The following is an 18,735-nucleotide window of genomic DNA, read 5'->3' on the forward strand; positions in this document are numbered from 1 at the left end:
ATAAGTAATCTGCGTCTCATACAAGAGAGTTCAGTAGTTGTAGCTCTAAATGAGACAGCCATGGGTGGGAACAGACAGGAGAATACAAATGTGGAGCTCAGCGAACACATCTGCCCAACTGCTCTGCTGGGTTCAGCTCTACATCTGAGACTCATTTTTTATTTTCTGACTGCTTATTTCATTGTGCAGGAATCTTCCTGGTACTCTGATGCCTTTCATACTCAAGTCTTCCATTAATTGACTTATTTACTTACAAAGTTGTCCCCCCCCCACAGAGGGAGAAATAAAAAACAGAAATTCCCTACCCTGCACGTGGGGAAAACAACTATAGCAGAACAGAGAAGCCCCCAAAGTCAAGAGTAAAAGTACCAACTTTCCAGCTGAGGCCTGACTAACCTGTGTGGCCAGCAGTGGCTGTGTCTTAGTAGGACAGTGGGGCTGCTTTAAGTAAAAGCTAATGTCTTAATCACACTAATAAACTCCAGTAAATCGAAAGGTAACCTCTGCTTTTCAAGGGCACCTATCTTTCAGGAGAGGCCTTGCCTTTAAATAAATTAAATGTAATCACCTTATCTTTAAGGAAATGATGAATTTAGTGAAGTAAAGCTCAAACTCTCTGTAGCTAACATAATTTATGCAAAATCATGCAATTAGTGATGGCTGTGCTAGACCTTTTTTTTCTGCAAATGCGTCTTTAATAAAACCATCATGAGTAGCAGTGCCATCTAATGTAAGTAGTAAACATGGATAGTGAATTATTAATATCTGGTGAGGCATGCAAATGGCAGGACTTCCATTTTTCCTTTGAACTAACAACACGTTCGCTAAAGCAAAAAAAAAAAAGGCAAAGATAAATATGAACTTTTCTTTGAAAAGAAACATTCAACAGGAATATGAATGTAATAAATAGCACAAAATGTGAATAGTAAAACCCAGGCACTTTCCGCCTCCGCAAAGTAAAATGATGGTTATACTTTTTGCTGGGTCTGTAGCATGAGCTTAATGAGGTTAAAGCAATTTCATACGTGTACTCCTCACTGAGAATGGCCAGGGTCAGGTGATGTGGGTGGTAGTCTTCAGTCAAGTCTTCAGTCAGGTAACCTTGACATTCCCCCCTCTCTCTGGCAGATGGAAAGGGAACCCCTCCTCCCCTTGTTAGTGCTTATCCAAGGAAAACCTGCATGCGTGCTGGCTGGACCCTCCTCTTCTGAGCTATAGTCTTGTGAAAATACCTCCTGGGTTCCCAGGCAAGGCAGGGCTGGCCCAAAGTTCCATCCCCATTCGGCCAGTTCACCCTGGCCAGTTCACCCTCCGCAGAATTTAAGCGCCTAAGCAGACAAGGTCAAATTAAAACAGCTTCACTGCTGATTCTGGTTCAGGGTCCAGCGGTCAGGCACAGACCCGCAGCGGGAGAGGGGTCAGGGCCCTTCTCTGTACATGAGCCAAACGCCCTGCTTCTGGCCCCGGTGTACTCCAGAGTCACCCCCACTCCTGGCATCCCCTTAACGGCGAGCTCCATCCCCCTGTGGCTTGCCTTGTGCTGAGGTCACAGGGACAGGCTCTTTATCCTGGCAGTGGAGATGCCAGCTGGGAACCCTGAGCATGAACCAGCAAGACGCAGACTCTCGCTTTTGACTTGGGGCTCCCGGCGCTGCCCCGGGCCGTGGGCCGGCCCGCGGGGCTTCCTCCTCCCTCCTGTCCTGGCTCGCCAGCCGGCTGGCCCGCTCGCTCGGTCTGCAGCCTGGGTTGGTTTCCCACGCCCGTCCTGGGTCTGACTCGGGATGCTGCGCCCCCGGAAGACCCGCGGGCGCCGACCCCGGCCCGCAGCCCCTGGAAGGTGCCAACCCCGGGCGAGCCCGGGCGCCTCGGGAGGAGACAGGCATTTCACGTGGGCATCGTGCCTTCGCGGTGCTCACGCCTCTCCTCCGCAGCCGGTGCAGGGCCCCTGCGCCCGGACTCATCCCCCCAAAGTTAATCAGCCGTACTTGCCAGCTCGCTTTAGTTTAGGAAAGACTTCAAAACCTCGAGATCGGCGGGGGCCACGGCCGCCCCCAGCGCCCCCCCGCCCCCCTCCACCACCCCCGGTTCTGCCTGGCGCGGGCTGTCGGGTGCTATAGGAGGCTGTGGCGTTTGTCTAGAACCGACATCGCAGACACACGGACCCGCTCCTCGCCGGCCGTCGCCAAAGTTGCCGGACGCCCCTCGGCCACCCGGCCCGGGCCAGAGGCAGTTGCGTAACCTCGCCCCTCGCCCCCGCCTGCTGCCGGGTCCGCTCCCGGTGGCCCCGGCCCCCGGCAGCCTGCCGAGTCCTCCGCGCAGCCCGGTCGGGGGCGCAGGGCGAGAACCCTGGGGTCGGCGCACGTCCGGGCGGTGCTCTGGCCGCGGCCAAGCACAGCGGGCGCCGGGGCGCGGGAGCAGGGAGTGCGGGGCTCCGCTTACCTTCGGCGGCTTACAGATAAGTCGAGGTCGGTGCAGCGCCTGGCTCGGGCATGTCTCGCCGCGGACCCCGGCAAGCCTGGCGCGGCACGAAGCACTCCGGGCAGGGCATCCGCGGCGAGGTTCGCCGGGCTCGCGCGGAGGAAGGCTCGGCTTCGGGGGCTTGGCCCGCCGCCCGCGCCCCCCCCCGCCTCCACCACGGCCGCCGCCGCCGGGGCCCGGCCCGGCCGGCCCCCGCGCCGCAGCTCGCGTCCCTCCTGCCGGGCTCAGCGACGCGCGCGGCGAGGCAGCGGCTCGGCCGGCTCCGGGGACGCCCGCGCGCTCGCTCGCTCGCGGCGTGGCGGAGCCAGCCACAGCCACCCGGCGCCGTGCTCCTCCGATGTCCTCATTGACTGCGATCGTCTTCGGCGAGATCTGGGCTCCGGGGCCGGGAGGCGGGGGCGGAGAGGCGGAGGGAGCGGGAGGGAAGTCCTTGCCGCCGCCGCCGCCGCCGCCGCCCCCCGGGTCCCAGCCACTCCGCCGAGCCGGGCGGCCGGAGGACGGGGCGCCGGAGCCGCTCGCCTGCCGCCTGTGCGCCCGCCTGGCACCGAGGCGGGCGGAGCCCCGGGCCCAGCGGGGCGGGAGCGGGGGCGGCGCGGGGCCGGGCCGGGGCCGCGGGCGTGGGGAGGGGGGGCCCCAGAGGGAGCAGAGCGGGCGGGAGTGCAGGGGCCCCCCCGCCCGCCGACACCCGATCCCCAGCCCCAGCCCCAGCCGAGGAGGAGGTGGAAGGAGCCGCCGGCGGCAGCCGCCTGCTCGCGGGGCTCCACCGCGGCGCGTCCTCGGGGTTTCTGGGCTGCAGGCGGCGCTGCGCGGCCCGGGAACTTGTTGAGCCTGCCCTGGAGCTGGAGCCGCCTCCGAGCAGCAGCTGGAGGGCGGGGACCCAGCGGTTTTTCCAGGGAGGGGGTCGCTGGGGACCCGGTGCCCAGGCTGCCGGCGGTGGCAGCCGACCCAGCCGAGCGCGGTTTTGAAATTAGGAGCGCGTGGGGGGCTTAGGCGGCTGCCCCCTTCACCTGCGGCTTTGCTGCCTGCCTTGAGTCCAACCCGGGGTCACCCCTTCTAAGCGGGGACTGCCCGGCAGGCTGGTTGTAACTGGCCGGAGTGCCAAAGGCAGTCCGCCCTCGGGGTCTGCTACCCGCTGACATTCAGGAACCCTGCGCCTCCGCGCCAAGACTGGCCCCCCCCCCCCGGCCCGCCCCCCAAGTGGCGCTCACCGCCCACCTGCCAGGCCAGGACACTTGCTGCGTTTGTTTCAGGCCAGAGTTGAGCTCACTTGGGGAGGCAAAAGGAGCTACCCCGTTCTCCCCAGATCCACGAACAAGGAGGTCCTTGGAGCTCAGAGCCGCTGGCCCAGGGGCCTCGCGGATCCCTGTGGGACCTGGTGCCCAGGCCTGGGATTAGGCAGGCAGCTATCCTCGGATCACCTGGCTCCCTATATTTTCTCAGGCTTGGAGCTTGAAGTTCAGCCTCTTTGAGCATACCTGAAAGTAGCCACGTTCATTAGATTTGATATTTCCCAAGAAAGGTCAGAGAAATGGTAAACGGGAGGGCAGTGCCAGGCTGGGGGGGCGGGGGGGGGGATGAAATGGGAGGACAATCGGTGACGTCTTTTCACTCACTCAGCCCTTCAGTCTCAGCTGTGTGCACACACCGCTGCCTGTTCCTTCCTGAGCACCAGCTCTGTGCTGCGATTCAGCCTTTGCTGGGTCCTGGTTTGCTGAGTTGAGTTGAGCCTAGGTCGGTGCTTTATGTAGTGACTGGTCTTTAGAAACCGCTTTATAGGAAATGCCTCTGGTGATGCATCCAGATACTGCACACACGGAAAACATCCTGAAAGCCCCCTTTCCCTCATACATTAGCACATAACTGTATAATTCTTGGCATCCAGATATGCCCGAGAAGGGAATCCTGAACCTGTGGATCCGAACTCTGTCACCAGGCTCTTTACTATGCTCTCTTAACCTAGAGTCCTCCAGTCTAATTTTCAGCTTGTTTACTTCTCAGGCTGGTAGTCCTGCTGGTGGTGCTGGCTGGAGAGATTAGCCAGGTGATGTGTGTGCAGCGGGGAAACCTGTAGCCCGCTGTTCTTCCTGGAAGGGAAGTGATACTGGGGATGTGTGGGACTTGGGGACATGTAATGCCAGGTGGGAGGGAGGGTCTCCATGGATGCCTTCAACATAATCCCTTGGGGGTGGGCTATTGCCACTGTGAATGCAATAATCTCTCCAAGGATTTTGGGCACATTTCTGTAAATTTTACTTCATTGCTAATCCAGAAAATCGAAATCTGTCTTCCATCTTTTAAACATGTCACTGTAAATAAAGCTGCCAGGAAATCCTGAAATTGTGCTGTTGGTAATGGAAAACTGAAGTTTTAGGGACCACGAGCGAAACAGATAAACACAAATGCTTAAATGCTTAAAGGCAGGACAGAACAGAGCTACAGGTGGCAGCATGAGCTGGCCAGGATGCAGCTCTGGGGGCAGTGGTGCTAAGACCCGCACGATGTGGCATTCGAGGAAGAAGACGGAAAGCTGTGATTGGCAGGTGAGAAAACCCACTTAATATGAACAGAGGATGTAATTGAGGTTTTTTGTATCCTCAAGACTGCTTTTAGTTGTTCATGGCTGTAGTAGACATTCAGTTGTTTTTCTTCCTTGGCAATCTAGTGGTTGAGAATCCATGCTTCCATTGCAGGGGGCATGGGTTCGATCCCTGGTCAAGGAACTAACCCTTTCCCTGGCAAAGGGAAAAATAGCTACTTTTTTTTTTGGCTGTGCTGCACAGCATTTTGGATCTTAGTTCCTTGATCAGAGATTGAAGCCGAAGCCCCGCTGGTGGAAACACCAGAGTCTTAACCACTGGACCACCAAGGAAGTCCCGCAAATAGCTAAACATTTAAAGTGAGATTTTCCAAAAGCAGAAGCACCTAAGAATAAAAATATAAGAAAGTAAAAGACAGATGATAAGAAAATATTTGCATCTCTTTTCTTTTGCTTCCTTCTTAGATGTGTGTAGATGCTATGCAGAGAAATGCTGGCTTTTCAGCTCTACAGCTTAGTAAATTCTGAGATCTCAATTTCTGCATTAAAAAAAGACAAGAATATAGGAGTCAATGGCATAAAAGAATGTTCTTTAGTTTTGTCCATCTGCATTCTGAACTGGAAATAACCCAAATGTATAAAATTTGGGGGCTTTATTCATACAGTGGAATGCTATACAGCAGGGAAAAGGAGCTGCCAGCTCATGCACGCAGCATGAATGACCTTCACAAACCTTGTGCAGCCGAAGCCAGACACAACAGTCAATGTCACATGTTTCCTTTGAAACCAAGTCCAAGAGGGTGAAAAATTTCCCCGTGGTGGTAGATGTCAGAGGGATGGTTATCTTTGAGCACGCTAGTCACACAGAGCCACCCTGCCTTCTGTGCATCGTGAACCCAGTTCAAGTATAGTTGCGTACTTACGGAAAAATTCATCAAGATGCTCTCTTTTCTCAGAATGCCTCCTTTCTGTCTGGGCATTATCCCCATGTTGCTACAGTGTCTGCACACAAGTTCCCCAACAATCTGTCCCTTTCATTGAACCAGCCTATCTGTCAGTGAAATTAACGTGTATCTTCTGAAGCCTCCTTCTCTCCAAAACCCAAGCCAAGAGAAAAGTCAGGTGCTGTAGGTAAGGCTCTGATTAGACACATGTTGGAGCTTCCTTTTTTGGGAGCATCTTTTTCTAGCATGCTCCTGGACGTCTGCTTGACTCTCAACATGTATCGGCAGCAGAGTTCACGTTGGAGATGACTTTCCTATCTGGTCCTTTGGTGTTGTACCATGACCACCAGGTGAGCCTGAGTCTGTGATGGCAGGTTCTACCCTTCAGTTCTGAAGATGTGGGTATTGCTCAGCTCCCACAGAGGGGTGGTAACTCAGCTTGACCTAAACCTGTAGCGAAGAGATCAGTCACCTCAGGGCGTTTTTCTTTTCTCTTTTAAGAACAAGACCTAGTGCTCAAAGGGGCTCCAGCTGGACGTCATCTTTTGCCTCAGAGACTAGTGAGAAGCCCTCTGAATGAACCCCTTTTCACAATCTGCTCAAGCATTTACCACCTGCTTTCAGGACTGACCTCCTGCTCATAAGTGTATCCCTCTGTGTGAGCCCCCCTGCCCATGACTCTTCCATTGTCCTGGTGGCACAGCCGCGTTTCCTTCTGGTGGGAATCAGGCTGTGTGTCTTGAGTTCTGTCCATGCCCGGGGGCTCTCCCCACTCCTGGTTCCTTTTCCTTCCACGATGAGCAGCTGGGGATGGTGTATTGGCCAGGATCACAATTTGGTTCCAAGAAACTGAACATCAAGCAGACGAGTTGCAATTCCTGGTTTTCTCTGATGCATCATTGTGTATCTCATTTATCTGTTGGAGATGGAATGGTTTTATTTGTAAAGAGAACAAAAGTGGTTGGAGGTTTTCTTGAACGCACCATGCCAGTGAGAAGAGATGAAGCGTGGGCATGGGCTTCTGATTCCCCTTTCCCTGCTCAGGACCCCTCTTGCAAACCCAGAGGCTTTCCCCTCTCCCAGTTCCATCACTATTCACTCCCTCTCCTTAGGTGGATGTGCTGAGAAATAAATACCCTGGGCCTCATGTAGCTGACCTTCATTGGGTGGTCTAGGTGATGGGGTCTGTGGGGATTTCTCATTATCCACATCTAATCTGCTGGGAGCAGATCTCTTCCGGATGAGGGAGAAGCTAAAGGGCTTTTCTTAATCCTTGCTGGTAATGCTGGCTGCTCTTTGAGCCGCTGAAGGCAGCCCCTCATAAACCAGGTAATATGCCCAGACTGAGGAATGATACCTCTGACCAGAATTAGGTCAAGAAGGGATAAAAATGGCTTTCCCGTTTCAGTGTCTGCTCTGCTAATCCACTTCACTGGTGTCAAGACTGGGGAGGACCCTTCCTTGAGCTGTCTGCCCTGGCCGACGTGAGGCCTGTGGTCAGTGCCCTGGGAGCACTTGCCCTGGGGTATCCAGTACAGGTATTTCCTTGGTTGCCTTCTGTGCCCACCTGAGGATTCACAGAGATGGAGGAAGGAAGAGGGCAAGGAGAAAACAGAATTCTCTGTCACTCTCTTCCTTCCACAAAACCCTGTTTGACAGTGAAGGTGGTTCTCCTTAGTCGCGTGCCTACATAAGGCCACACGCCTGATGCGCTGCACAGCATCCCCCGTTATTCTCATAAGACAGCCAGGAAATAGATCCTCTTTCAGTCTTCTCCCAGAGGAAGAACAAGACAGGTCATTTCTCCAAGGTCACCCAGCTAGGAAGTGATAGAGTCTAGATTCAACCCAGGACTGCGGGTTGCCGCAGCGCTACCTGCCCCACTCAGGTTTATCCTTTTTAGGTCAATTTGAGCTTTGGTCAGGGGCTTCCCAGCTGGTGCTGGTAATAAAGAACCCACCTGTCAATACAGGAGACTAGAGAGACTCGGGTTCAGTCCCTGGGTGGGGAAGATGCCCTGGAGGAGGAAATAGCAACCCACTCCAGTATTCTTGCCTGGAGAATTTCATGGACAGAGGAGCCTGGAGGGGCAACAGTCCTTAGGATTGCAAACAGTCAGACCCGACTAAAGGAGCTTAGCACTAGCACGCGGGGTCACATTGAGTGTTATCTTGTTTATACCACGCTCTGGTCAGACATCATGGTCCTACTTGAGGAGTGCCCTTGATCAGCGGAATCCATTCCTGACCACCCCAGCTACCCATGTCCAGAGCAGGCTGTACCCTTCCAGGCTCTCGTGGGGTTGGCTTGGCTCCATCATGGAACATTCTGACCAGAAATGTCACCTGTAACGGCACACTGTCATACAGCACATCCCTCCTGTAGGCTGACTGAGGCATGCTTTGGACCTGGCATCGTTTCCCCTTTCCTTCTAAACTCATCTGATCACCGTATCAGTTATACTTTGGAGTAAAAACAGTCTCTGAAACAGCAATACACCATAACCATCTCAAATCTGGATGGTGCATTGTGATTGTCCAGTGTAACTTCAATGATCTTAACCCATGTTTTCTTCATTGGATATCGGTTATTAGAAGGATCCATCACAGCATGTTCTGTATATATCACTAAAGACCGTCTCAGATTCTTCCAAGGCTAAGTGTCCTGACACTGTGTTATGATAATATTCTGGATTTATTTGCTTAGCAAGATGGATCATGGGTGATGTGGTAGCCAGCTGCCATCCGTCAGTAAGCAAGCATTTTGTTCCTTCATGCCAAGCTCCAAGTGGGAAGAGGACAGAATTTTTAAAAGCCTATCTGTTTCTGTTGGGTGACCTCTAAGGTCACACACAGACTTTCAGTCCCGTGTTTTTCAAAAACATTTCTCTGTTTCATTTTGCCGAATCCTTGGAGAATTAAATAGGCCATTACTTTAATTCCACTGCACTGTCGGATTGCAGAGCTCCCTGTTTCCAATTTGCCTAATTTGGGTTTTGGCGCATTCTGGAGTGGCGGTAAGACTCTAGACATGTGCTTGCCTTGGACGCTCTTCTGGGTTCACATCTGTTAATAACTAGTGCACCTTTAACTAACGTTAAAGCGATAACTGAAAACATACCTGAACGTATTTCTTATACAAATTAAACTTCCTGCAGGATTTAAACAAAAGAAAGACATTTTATTTATACATGCTGTTTAGGGTTCTCTTTTTTCTAATTTTTTTTTTTTAAAATATTGATACAGAACCTACTGTGGTAGGTTAAAGAGCATATGGTGAGAATGGATTAAGGGTAACAGCAGTCCTTGCACCACTGACCAGGGCTCCCTGGTGGGTTCTCTTCCTGCCCCCAGGCTTCTGAGCCCAGAAGAGGGGAGGGATCTCATATCCTAGGTCATGCATTTCTTCTTTTTTTTTTTTTTAAACTTTTTATTTTATGTTGGAGTGTAGCTGATTATTAGGCTTCCAAAGTGGTTCAGTAGTAAAGAATCCACCTGCCAATGCAGGAGATTGGCATGTGGGTCTGGAAGATTCCTAGAATAAGGAAGTGGTAACCTACTCCAGTATTCTTGCCTGGGAAATCCCATAGACAGAGGAGCCTCACGGGCTACAGTCCATGGGATGAAAAAGAGAGTCAGACACGACTTTATCAGCTAAACAACATAGCTGCTTAACGGGGCTGTGTTAGTTTCAGGTGGACTGCAAAGGGATTCAGCCATACATATGCATACATGTCTCCATTCTCCCCCAAAGTCCCCTCCCGTCCAAGCTGCCGTATAGCATTGAGCAGAGTTCCCTGTGCTAGACAGTGGGTCCTTGTTGGTTACCCATTCAAAATACAGCAGTGTGTACATGTCCATCCCCAAATCTCTAGCTGTCCCTTACCCCTTCCATCCCAGTGGTAACTGTAAATTTGCCAGAATGCGCGTTTTATTCCAGCTGCTGCTGTTGCTGTTCAGTCGCTCAGTTGTCTGACTCTTTGCGACCCCATGGACTGTAGCCTGCCAGGCTCCTCTGTCCACGGGATTTCGCAGATAAGAACACTGGAGTGGGTCGCTATTTCCTTCTTCAGGGAATCTTCCTGACCCAGGGATCGAACCCATGTCTCCTGCTTGCCAGAAAGGTTCTTTACCACTGAACCATCTGGAAAGGCAGGGAGGCAAATTGTACAAAGCTCTTTCTTACTGGCGTTCATTGTTTGGCTCTTTCAGAGGCTTAAAGGATACAACTTGAAAATCAGCTTGTTTTATTAAAAAAATAAAACTGAGACGTGAATTTGGCAGTTCACCGAAGATTCACCAAAAAGATGAAAGACCATTAGTAGAGAGTTCTGTTACTCAGTGTCAAGTTTTAAGGAAATCTTCACTCATTTTTATGTGTGTTCCCATTCCAGACCCCCTCCCACAAACATCTAATGTTTCAGAATTTGTTAAATGTTGGAAATGTCCAATGAGGCTTGGCGTTTCAGCAGTCGAAGTGAGGCTTCTGGACACTGATAGCTGAGACCGCGAATGCCCTCTCTTGGCCTCAGTTCAGCGTGTCCTCATCAATCGTGATTTGGCCCCTCCTGGCTCATCTCATGCTCAAGATCTCTCCCCATTTGAATGTGGCTCACCTTGCTCCATTTGATCAGCAGGAACAAGTGTAAAATTACCCTTTTATGAGGATGTCCTAGGCTCTGAGCGTTGTGCCCTAAATTTCTAGTGGAAGATGAAATCCATTGATGATTTATTTTGTTTACTGAATCCGAACATGAAAATGAAGAAATCTGTTTTAATGGTATCTTCTGCCTCCTCTCTCCAGTGGAGTAAATATTGTCACATGAAAATGCTGATGATACTTCTGAGTCCCTTAAAATAAGCGTTGTGCTTCATTCACACCATGAAAATAGTAGAGTCAACATCTTCACCTGCAGGCTCACCAGCTGTTGGCTCTTTCCTTTTTGGTCCCTGGGTGTTAATGAGCATTTTCACTTCTGGAGCTTTCCCTGCTCCCAGCTCCATTGTGGACTAGGAATGAGGGTTCTGATGTCAAGCTTTGGGTCTTGGCCTTGGGAATTCTGTGTTTGGGCTCTGCGGTTGTGGGTGAATTGTGTGAATTTGATTTGATATTTTAGACAATCTCTCATAAGAAAGTAAGCAGATTAAAGCCACGGCACAGTGTGGTTACCACCTCCTCCTGGTCCTGTAAGTGGACTGAGACAGATGTCCACGGCCCAGAGCATGTGGATTCACAAAGAATGTGTTCCTTTTGTACATTAGGCATGTTTAGAGTTCTTTGTTGAATTCTTGGCTCTTCTGATGGCCAGGGATCTTTGTTAGTCTTCAAAGGACATTTTAAAAATGTCGCTGTCCTGAAATCAGCTTAAGGTGTGGTGCATACGTATGGCAAGTGTTGCAACGTGGCTGATGTTTGCCATGAAATTCAAATAAGCTCCAGTAAAGCACAGTATAATATCTGTATACCATGTAGAATGCAAAGATCTCCCATAGACTTCTTTACTCTGTATTTCTTGACAAGCATGCATAATCTCCATCTTTGAATACAGAACAGAATCAATATTTTAAAAGAGTTTTTCATCCGTGGGTGTAGCCCGCTTAAAACAAACTCCTTATATTAAAGGCTGTCTTGGCAACAGGTGAACTGATAGCTTTCACTTTATCAAAGGCTCATTTTGATGAAGGCTGCCTTCAAATAACCACCATCTCTTATGCACTTAGAGGGATTCAGGTTGTCAAAAACTTCTTAATATGTGACTTTGCAGGACTCCACCTTTTGTCTCAAGTATCATCTACCATACATTCTTGTTTATATACACATAAGAATGCCTGTATATACCCTGGAAACTTCTGAAATTGCTTGTGGTGGGATTCTGTACCTGTTCCCAGAGTAGGATAGTGGGCAGATTTGGGTTGTCAGAGCAAAACATCAGTGTTCTTCGTTCGCTAAAATTCCCCTTTACCCTCTCTTTGCCAGAGTGAGAGATGCCATTTCCTCAGTAGAAACCAGAGCTGGAACAAGAGACGTGCTCCCAAAGGACCCTGTGTTCTGCTGGGCGCTTCACGTTTGTTGTCTTGTTTCATCTTCTCCACAGTGTTACGAAGTACTGGTGTGTGAAATGTAAATTGAAGAGCTACTTGTGTAGCACCTTGGAAGAATTTTCTTTTTGCCTACACCACTTTTCAGAGTTTCAGTAAATTGGCATGCACTAAGGGATTCTTAGGGGCTTTCCCAGTGGCTCAACAGTACAGAATCCACCTGCAATGCAGGGGATGCAAGAGACGTGGTTTCGATCCCTGGGTCAGGAAGATCCCCTGGAGGAGGAAATGGCAATCCACTCCGGTGTTCTTGCCTGGAGAATCCCATGGACGGAGGAGCCTGGCGGCCTGCAGTCCACGGGGTCACACAGAGTTGGACACAACTGAAGCGACTTAGCACAGTACAGCAAGGTGTGTTCTTAATTCTTCACCGGCCTTGACCTGTTGAGTTTATTCCTGTTTTTAAGAAACCAACACTCTCCTCTCCTTAATATAAACAGATGAATTGGCTTATTAATGTTTCATTTAAATATATTCTAATTTATTCTGGATGAAAGACGGGTCTTGGCATATTAGGTTCTGTTCACCGTAAAGGGTAGTCAGTTTCAGGTGTCATCTTTCCTTCATTAACTGTTACTGCCTTCTGGACCTTCCTGGGAGGATAGAAAATACCACCACCCTCATTCTCTCATCTTCGTTAACTCACCGTAAGCCCATTGGCTCATAGTTCTAGCTCTTTCATGAATTAGAACTTTAAGCTTCCTAAAGGCTCCATGAACATAGGTCATGGTTATCACATCATGTCAGGTGAAGGGGGAAGCACAGAGAGGTCAACGCATGTGCCTGGCTGGCTCTGGAATCTTACATGAAAACCACAATCAAGAAGTTGTGGGTGATCAGGAATCTTCTCCAGAACTATCAGGGAACAGCTTCCAGTGAGACAAAATATAGATATTAGTATTTGGTTTTGACTTGTACCTGAATAACCAATAAACTTTATGTAGACTTGGAAGTACTATCCCTTTTCCCCCAGGAAAGCAGAACATCATTTGTTCTTGTACATGTTGAGAATATGGATGATTATCACATTTGTGGGTTCCCTTAGCAGGCAAGTGACTTTATTACCTAATTGTTAATGGAAAGAATAGAGCAGAAGAGGGTAGAGTTTTTCTTAGAGTTACATAATACATAATTTTGACTTTGCGGGTCATTCAATCTGTGTTGTAAAACTCATCTCTGCTGGTGAAGCAGAAAGGTAGATGCAGACAATAGGTAGACAAATAGGCATGACTGAGTTCCAATAAAACTTTATTTATAAAACCAGGAAGTGGGCCAGATCTGGTCCACAGGCTATAGTTTTCTGATCTCTGATACATAGCAAAAGTTGTTCTGGAGAATTTTGATGCCTTATTTAGGCCCACATTTTAAAGATAAGTTAATAAAGCATTAGACTCATCACACGAAACAGTGTTTTTTTCCCTTTTGCTTCTCTCATGTGCTAGATTCTAGGTAATACTGCTTCCTCTGAGATTTGTGCAGAATTAAATCAGTGTGTCCTATCCTTGACAGGGTAAGAATAGGATGATGGAGCCGTTTATCTGTTAGTGTTTGAGTGACAGACAATAATTGCATGCCTCAGTATTCACATTCTTGGGGAAAAAAAACAGACTAAACACACAAAACTGGGAATGGCAACAGTTTTGTCTTTGTGTTCCAGAAGGATTTTGCCTGTCGTCTCTGAGAATACTGTAGTTATTGGAATGAAAATGCAGTAATCTCTTCCATGGGAAAGCGTGTGTGTGTGTCTGGTGCCTTTGAGTTTCCACACCCCTGGAGGGAACGCTGTATAACTCAAGACGAGACGATCCTGGACAGATACTATCGGATTTTCATCTATGGCTGATTTATCTAGGTGCTTCAGGAACAGATGGAATATGTTTGTTATAGGCTTTTAATATTGGAGCTACTGTGGTGGCTGCTGTGAGATACCTTTTGTTTCAGTGGTTTCTGAACAGTTGAGATAAGTAGTAGATGTGGTTGTTCAGTCACCAAGTCATGTCTGACTCTTTGTGACCCATGGACTGTAGTGTGCCAGGCTCCTCTCTCCTCTTATCTCCCAGAGTTTGCTCAAATTCAGGCCCATTGAGTTGCTGATGCTACCTAACCATCTCCTCCTCTGCCACTCCATTCTCCTTTCAGTCTTTCCCAGCATCAGGGTCTTTTCCAGTGAGTTGGCTTTTTGCATAAGGTGGCCTTGGTATTGGAGCTTCAGCTTCAGCATCAGTCCTTCCAGCGAATATTCAGGGTTGATTTCCTTTAGGGTTGAGATAAATAGTTATTAAGCTTCTGTAATTGGTCTTTGTAACCATATGAAAAATGATTAAGTATTAGCTTCACATGAATTTTTTAATAAAAGTAAGGATTAATAATCCATCAAATATCCTTACTAATGTTATCCTTAATTCTTTAGATTTGAATATTCCAGGGAACAGAGATTTCCTGTCCTCTGATAATTTTTTAACATGCCAAAAATGTGACATAGTTATCACTGAGTTCAGTAACCTTCATTGTGTATTTTCACCTCACTTTGAGATTTGTCGGTATTATGTCATCTGTTAGTACTTTGTGATAATCTCTAAAGACATTCAGTAAGCTTCTAAAATTTAATTTTGTATAGCAACTGTGTTTGGTGTAGAACTGTGGTGCTCCTTTATTAATTAAAATTAGATCATTGTGCATTGTGCTGTCATTAGCAAGTTGAAGGTAACATGATCTCTCTTTGGCAACAGCCATGTGTTCTCCTAGCAGTGGAGACCCTAACCTATGTCCATGGCATTTCTCTCAAGTGTGTTTAACTGAAGGAAGCAAGTTTGAATTTATTTTCTAACTGCATAACTCGTGGGGGCGCTGAGATTCCTGTGAGTATCCAGAGGCAGTTCTTTGGTTTCGTACTCTCCTTCAGAGTGGCAGCTTTGAGAACCAGCTTTTTCATTTTTATACTAAGGTTTCACTTGATGAATCAGAATGTTTAACACATAGAGGTCAGGAGAAGGTCGACCTTGCCTTTGGAATTGATGAAGAAAAAGCTCAAGCAAGCGTGTGTTGTGTGGGTGTCCCAGGGCCTGATCTGGGTGTTCGTAAAAGAAGGCAAAATCTGAGGTCATTCTTTGTGGGAAAATCACATTCAAGAGTTTCTTGAAGTTTGAAGAAAGGAGCAGGGATGAGTTGGAGCTCTGGGGACAGCGGAGGCTTGGGACGGCTTTGAGCCCGTGGAGGCTTTGGTGACTGGGTGCTGTCCATGACTTGCCAGGACCTGAGGGGAGGGTGACTTGCATCCTCGTTATCAGAACTGAGAATCCAGCACCTCTTGCGTACATCACCTGAGAGAGGATGCTTACAAGGAGTCATTCTTTCCTTTCCTTTCAACCCATTCTTTCCTTTCCCTTGGAATCGCCAGTCTATGTCTGACGCAGGATGCAGCATGCTTGGGGCTGGTGCATGGGGATGACCCAGGAAGATGTTATGGGGAGGGAGGTGGGAGGGGGTTCATGTTTGGGAATGCATGTAAGAATTAAAGATTTTAAAATTTTAAAAAATAAAAACTAAAATATTTTATCTTAAAAAATAAAAAAATAAAAATAAATAAATTAAAAAAATCTTAAAAAAAAAAAAATAAAATGATGGATTTGAGGGACTTTCCTGGTGATCCAGTGGTTAAGAATCCCCCTTCCAATGCAGGGGATCTGGGTTTGATCCCTGGTCGGGGAATTGGGATCCCACATGTCCTGGGACAACTAAGCTCGCGTGCCACAGCTAGAGAGCCGACCCTGGGCTGTAGCAACAAAGAGCCTGCATGCTGCAATGAAAGCTCCCTACATGTGGCAACTAAGACCCGATGCAGCCAAATAAATAATAAAAATATATAAATAAATATTAAAAAAAATAAAAGGATGGATTTGGAAAGCAGAAAAGTAGTCAAGGTACAAGAAGATGATTCACACCAGGAAGCGCTTCATCCAATAAGTTGTGAAAATAAATACATCCCATGACCACGGCAAGTAAGTGTTACGAGCAGAATTTACTGAAAGAACTTCAGAGAGCCCTAGGGACCGTGGCTGCAGGTAAACATGGATGTGCCCCCTTCCACTCGCGCTTGCGCCTGAAGCCGCCTTCAGTACTGGTGTGGCAGGTAAACATGGCTATGCCCCCTTCCGCTCGCACTTGCGCCTGAAGCCACCTTCAGTACTGGTGTGGTTCCAGTCCAAGGTGTGCTCAGTCATGCCCGACTCTCTGCGACCCCATGGGCTGTAGCCCACCAGGCTCCTCTGCCCCTGGGATTCTCCAGGCAAGAGTACTGGAGTGGGTTGCCATTTCCTCCTCCAGGGGATCTTCCCGAGCCAGGGATCGAACCCAGGCCTCCTGTGTGTCCTGCACTGCAGGTGGATTCTTTCCGACTAAGGCCGCCTGGGAAGCGTCCTCTGAGCAGGGCACCCAGATACGCAGAGCCCCTGCCCCTCGAACCCAGCTGGGCTCCGTTGCCTCTGACTCCCCCCTTTCGTGTCCCCTCACCCCAGCGGGGCCGCCTGGGTTTCGTTGTCCTCTGCGCTGTTTCCCAAGGACGTGGAGACTTGGCTTAAGGAAATCTTCAGCTTGGCTTCTGTGCAGCTGGTGTAAGTCATCGGTCCCGCTTTATAGTCACTCAGACACGTTACAAGGCTCTGCCAGGGTTTTTTCTTTTTTCCCCAATCCGGGGAAAAAAAGAAGAGAGAGAAGATTTCTGTCTCAGTTCCTTGGTTCCCTCACAGTGAGAATGAGAATTTTTATGAAGTCTTAAATTTGGTGGTTATTCTCCCATTACCTATAGAAACTGCCGTAAAGACTGCATTTCGCTCCCATCAACACGTGCTCTGGGCGCCCGTAACGTGGTCCCAGTTCTCATCCCGGGAAAAAGGGCCACTCTTCCCCTCTGCAAACGACTCCCACGCAAGCCTTGGCGCGCCAAGGAGCCTGAGTGAGGCCTTAGAGCCGCCGTAAAGGGAGCCGCTCCCGGAGAATTGATTCTGAAGGATGGGGGACCCATCAGATGCTCAGGTCAGAAGGGAACTTCCTGGGATTCCTGGAGAAGGTCTCCTAGGTTGAGCCCAGGATCCAGAAATGCCAGTCCACCAGGAGCTAAGTCAGGCTGTTTCTCCGGCCCTCCTCCTCGGCTTTCTTGGTCTTGGTCTGGCCCACCTTGCCCCTCTCGATGTGATTGGCACAGGCTGTCAGACGTGGGTGCCCAGCCTCGCTCTCTGCCCTGCCCCTCCCTTGCAGGAGTCAGCTGCTGGTCCAGGTTGGGAGCAGGATGACCTCTGCTGGTCTCTCTCTTTTTGTTTCTCTTCCCAAAGGATTCCTCAGCACATGCAGTTGAAAGCACAAGGCTAATGCTCTCCTCTGCTGCATTCTTGTAGGCAGGACGGCATGTCTTTCAAAGAGGGAAATAAAAGCTCAGAATATTCTTGGGGCTGGTTGCTAAACGTGACAAGGGCTTAATGACTTAATGCATTACAAGCAGCAGCTCTTGGCATCCTTTTCCGAGCTCCAGCTGGACTGTTCAGTCCTGCACGGCCGTCGCAGGCAGCGTAGCCAGGGAACGCCAAGCGCAGGCACTGGGCAGATGGGGTTTGCCTGTCTCCTCTGTGAGAAAGGGCATTTCTCTTAATTGACTCAGCGGGTTAATAGTCTTGGTTGCCAGGCTGATACTGTCAGACACCTCTGGGGGAGAAACGCTTCTGCTCAGGTGACCCCCAAAACTTATTTATTGACCTTCGGCAAGCCAGACCCTGATGCTGGGAAAGATTGAAGGCAGAAGGGGATGACAGAGGGTGAGATGGTTGGATGGCATCATTGACTCAGTGGTCATGAGTTCGAGCAAACTCTGGGAGATGGTGAAGGACAGGGAAGCCTGGTGTGCTGCAGTCCATGGGGTGGTAAAGAGTTGCACACAGCTGAGCAACTGAACAGCAAGCCAGCCTCTGCCTTTACAAAGGAGGCTGGTCTGACCGTGTTTGTGAATTTGGGTTCTTAGATATGATCTGACCAGCATCAGGTGCTCCTTAGAAGCATTGTTGTCTGTGTGCTTTTTATTATTGGCGAATTTGTTTCTGATACATAATAGCTTTCAGTACTGAATATTTTTTTTCCCAGATTTTTTTTTTTTTTAAAGAGCAGTTTTGGTTCATTACAATCAAGGGGAATACAGAGATTTCTCATTCACCTCCTGCCCTTTCGCATACAGAACCCTCTTCCCTCCCACTATCAACACCCCCACTGGAGGGGGCATCTGTTACAGCTGATCACTTATCTGGCACACCACAATCACCCAGAGTCCATAGATCACCTCAGTCAGAGCTCCGCATTGTATGTTCTGTGGGTTTGGACACGTTTGTAATGACACATAGCCATCATGATAGGGTCCTACCGAATACTTTTACTGCCCTAGAAATCCTCTGTGCTTTTTATTCTTGTCATATTTGCTTCTGACATTTAACAGCTTTTCTTAATGAGGTTTTTATTTAATTTGATTTAATTAAATTTGATTTATTAATTTTGATTTAATTAATTGATTTGATTTGATGTGATTTAATGTGATTTTTATTTTTTTCTGGTTGAAATGACAGGTTAGATGATTGGACAAATAAGAAAAATTCAGGCACCATCATTTTTATAAAAAGAGATTCAGAAATAATACATGTAGTTG

General features: G+C 48.9%; 2 protein-coding genes across 3 annotated transcripts in view; one reads left to right on the forward strand and one right to left on the reverse strand.

Annotated features, from left to right (window-relative positions):
* Window positions 1–2,596, reverse strand: part of INSYN2A (inhibitory synaptic factor 2A) — a 61,197-nt gene extending 58,601 nt beyond the window's left edge. Inside the window, exon 1 of the mRNA XM_042238528.2 lies at window positions 2,440–2,596. The gene's annotated coding sequence lies outside the window, so the exon portion shown is untranslated. The remainder of the gene's footprint in view (window positions 1–2,439) is intronic.
* The window catches only part of DOCK1 (dedicator of cytokinesis 1), a 569,019-nt gene that overhangs the window by 283,660 nt on the left and 266,624 nt on the right, over window positions 1–18,735 (forward strand). The gene's annotated exons all lie outside the window — the stretch shown is intronic.

The sequence above is a fragment of the Ovis aries genome, chromosome 22, assembly GCF_016772045.2.
Source record: "Ovis aries strain OAR_USU_Benz2616 breed Rambouillet chromosome 22, ARS-UI_Ramb_v3.0, whole genome shotgun sequence".
Taxonomy (NCBI): domain Eukaryota; kingdom Metazoa; phylum Chordata; class Mammalia; order Artiodactyla; family Bovidae; genus Ovis; species Ovis aries.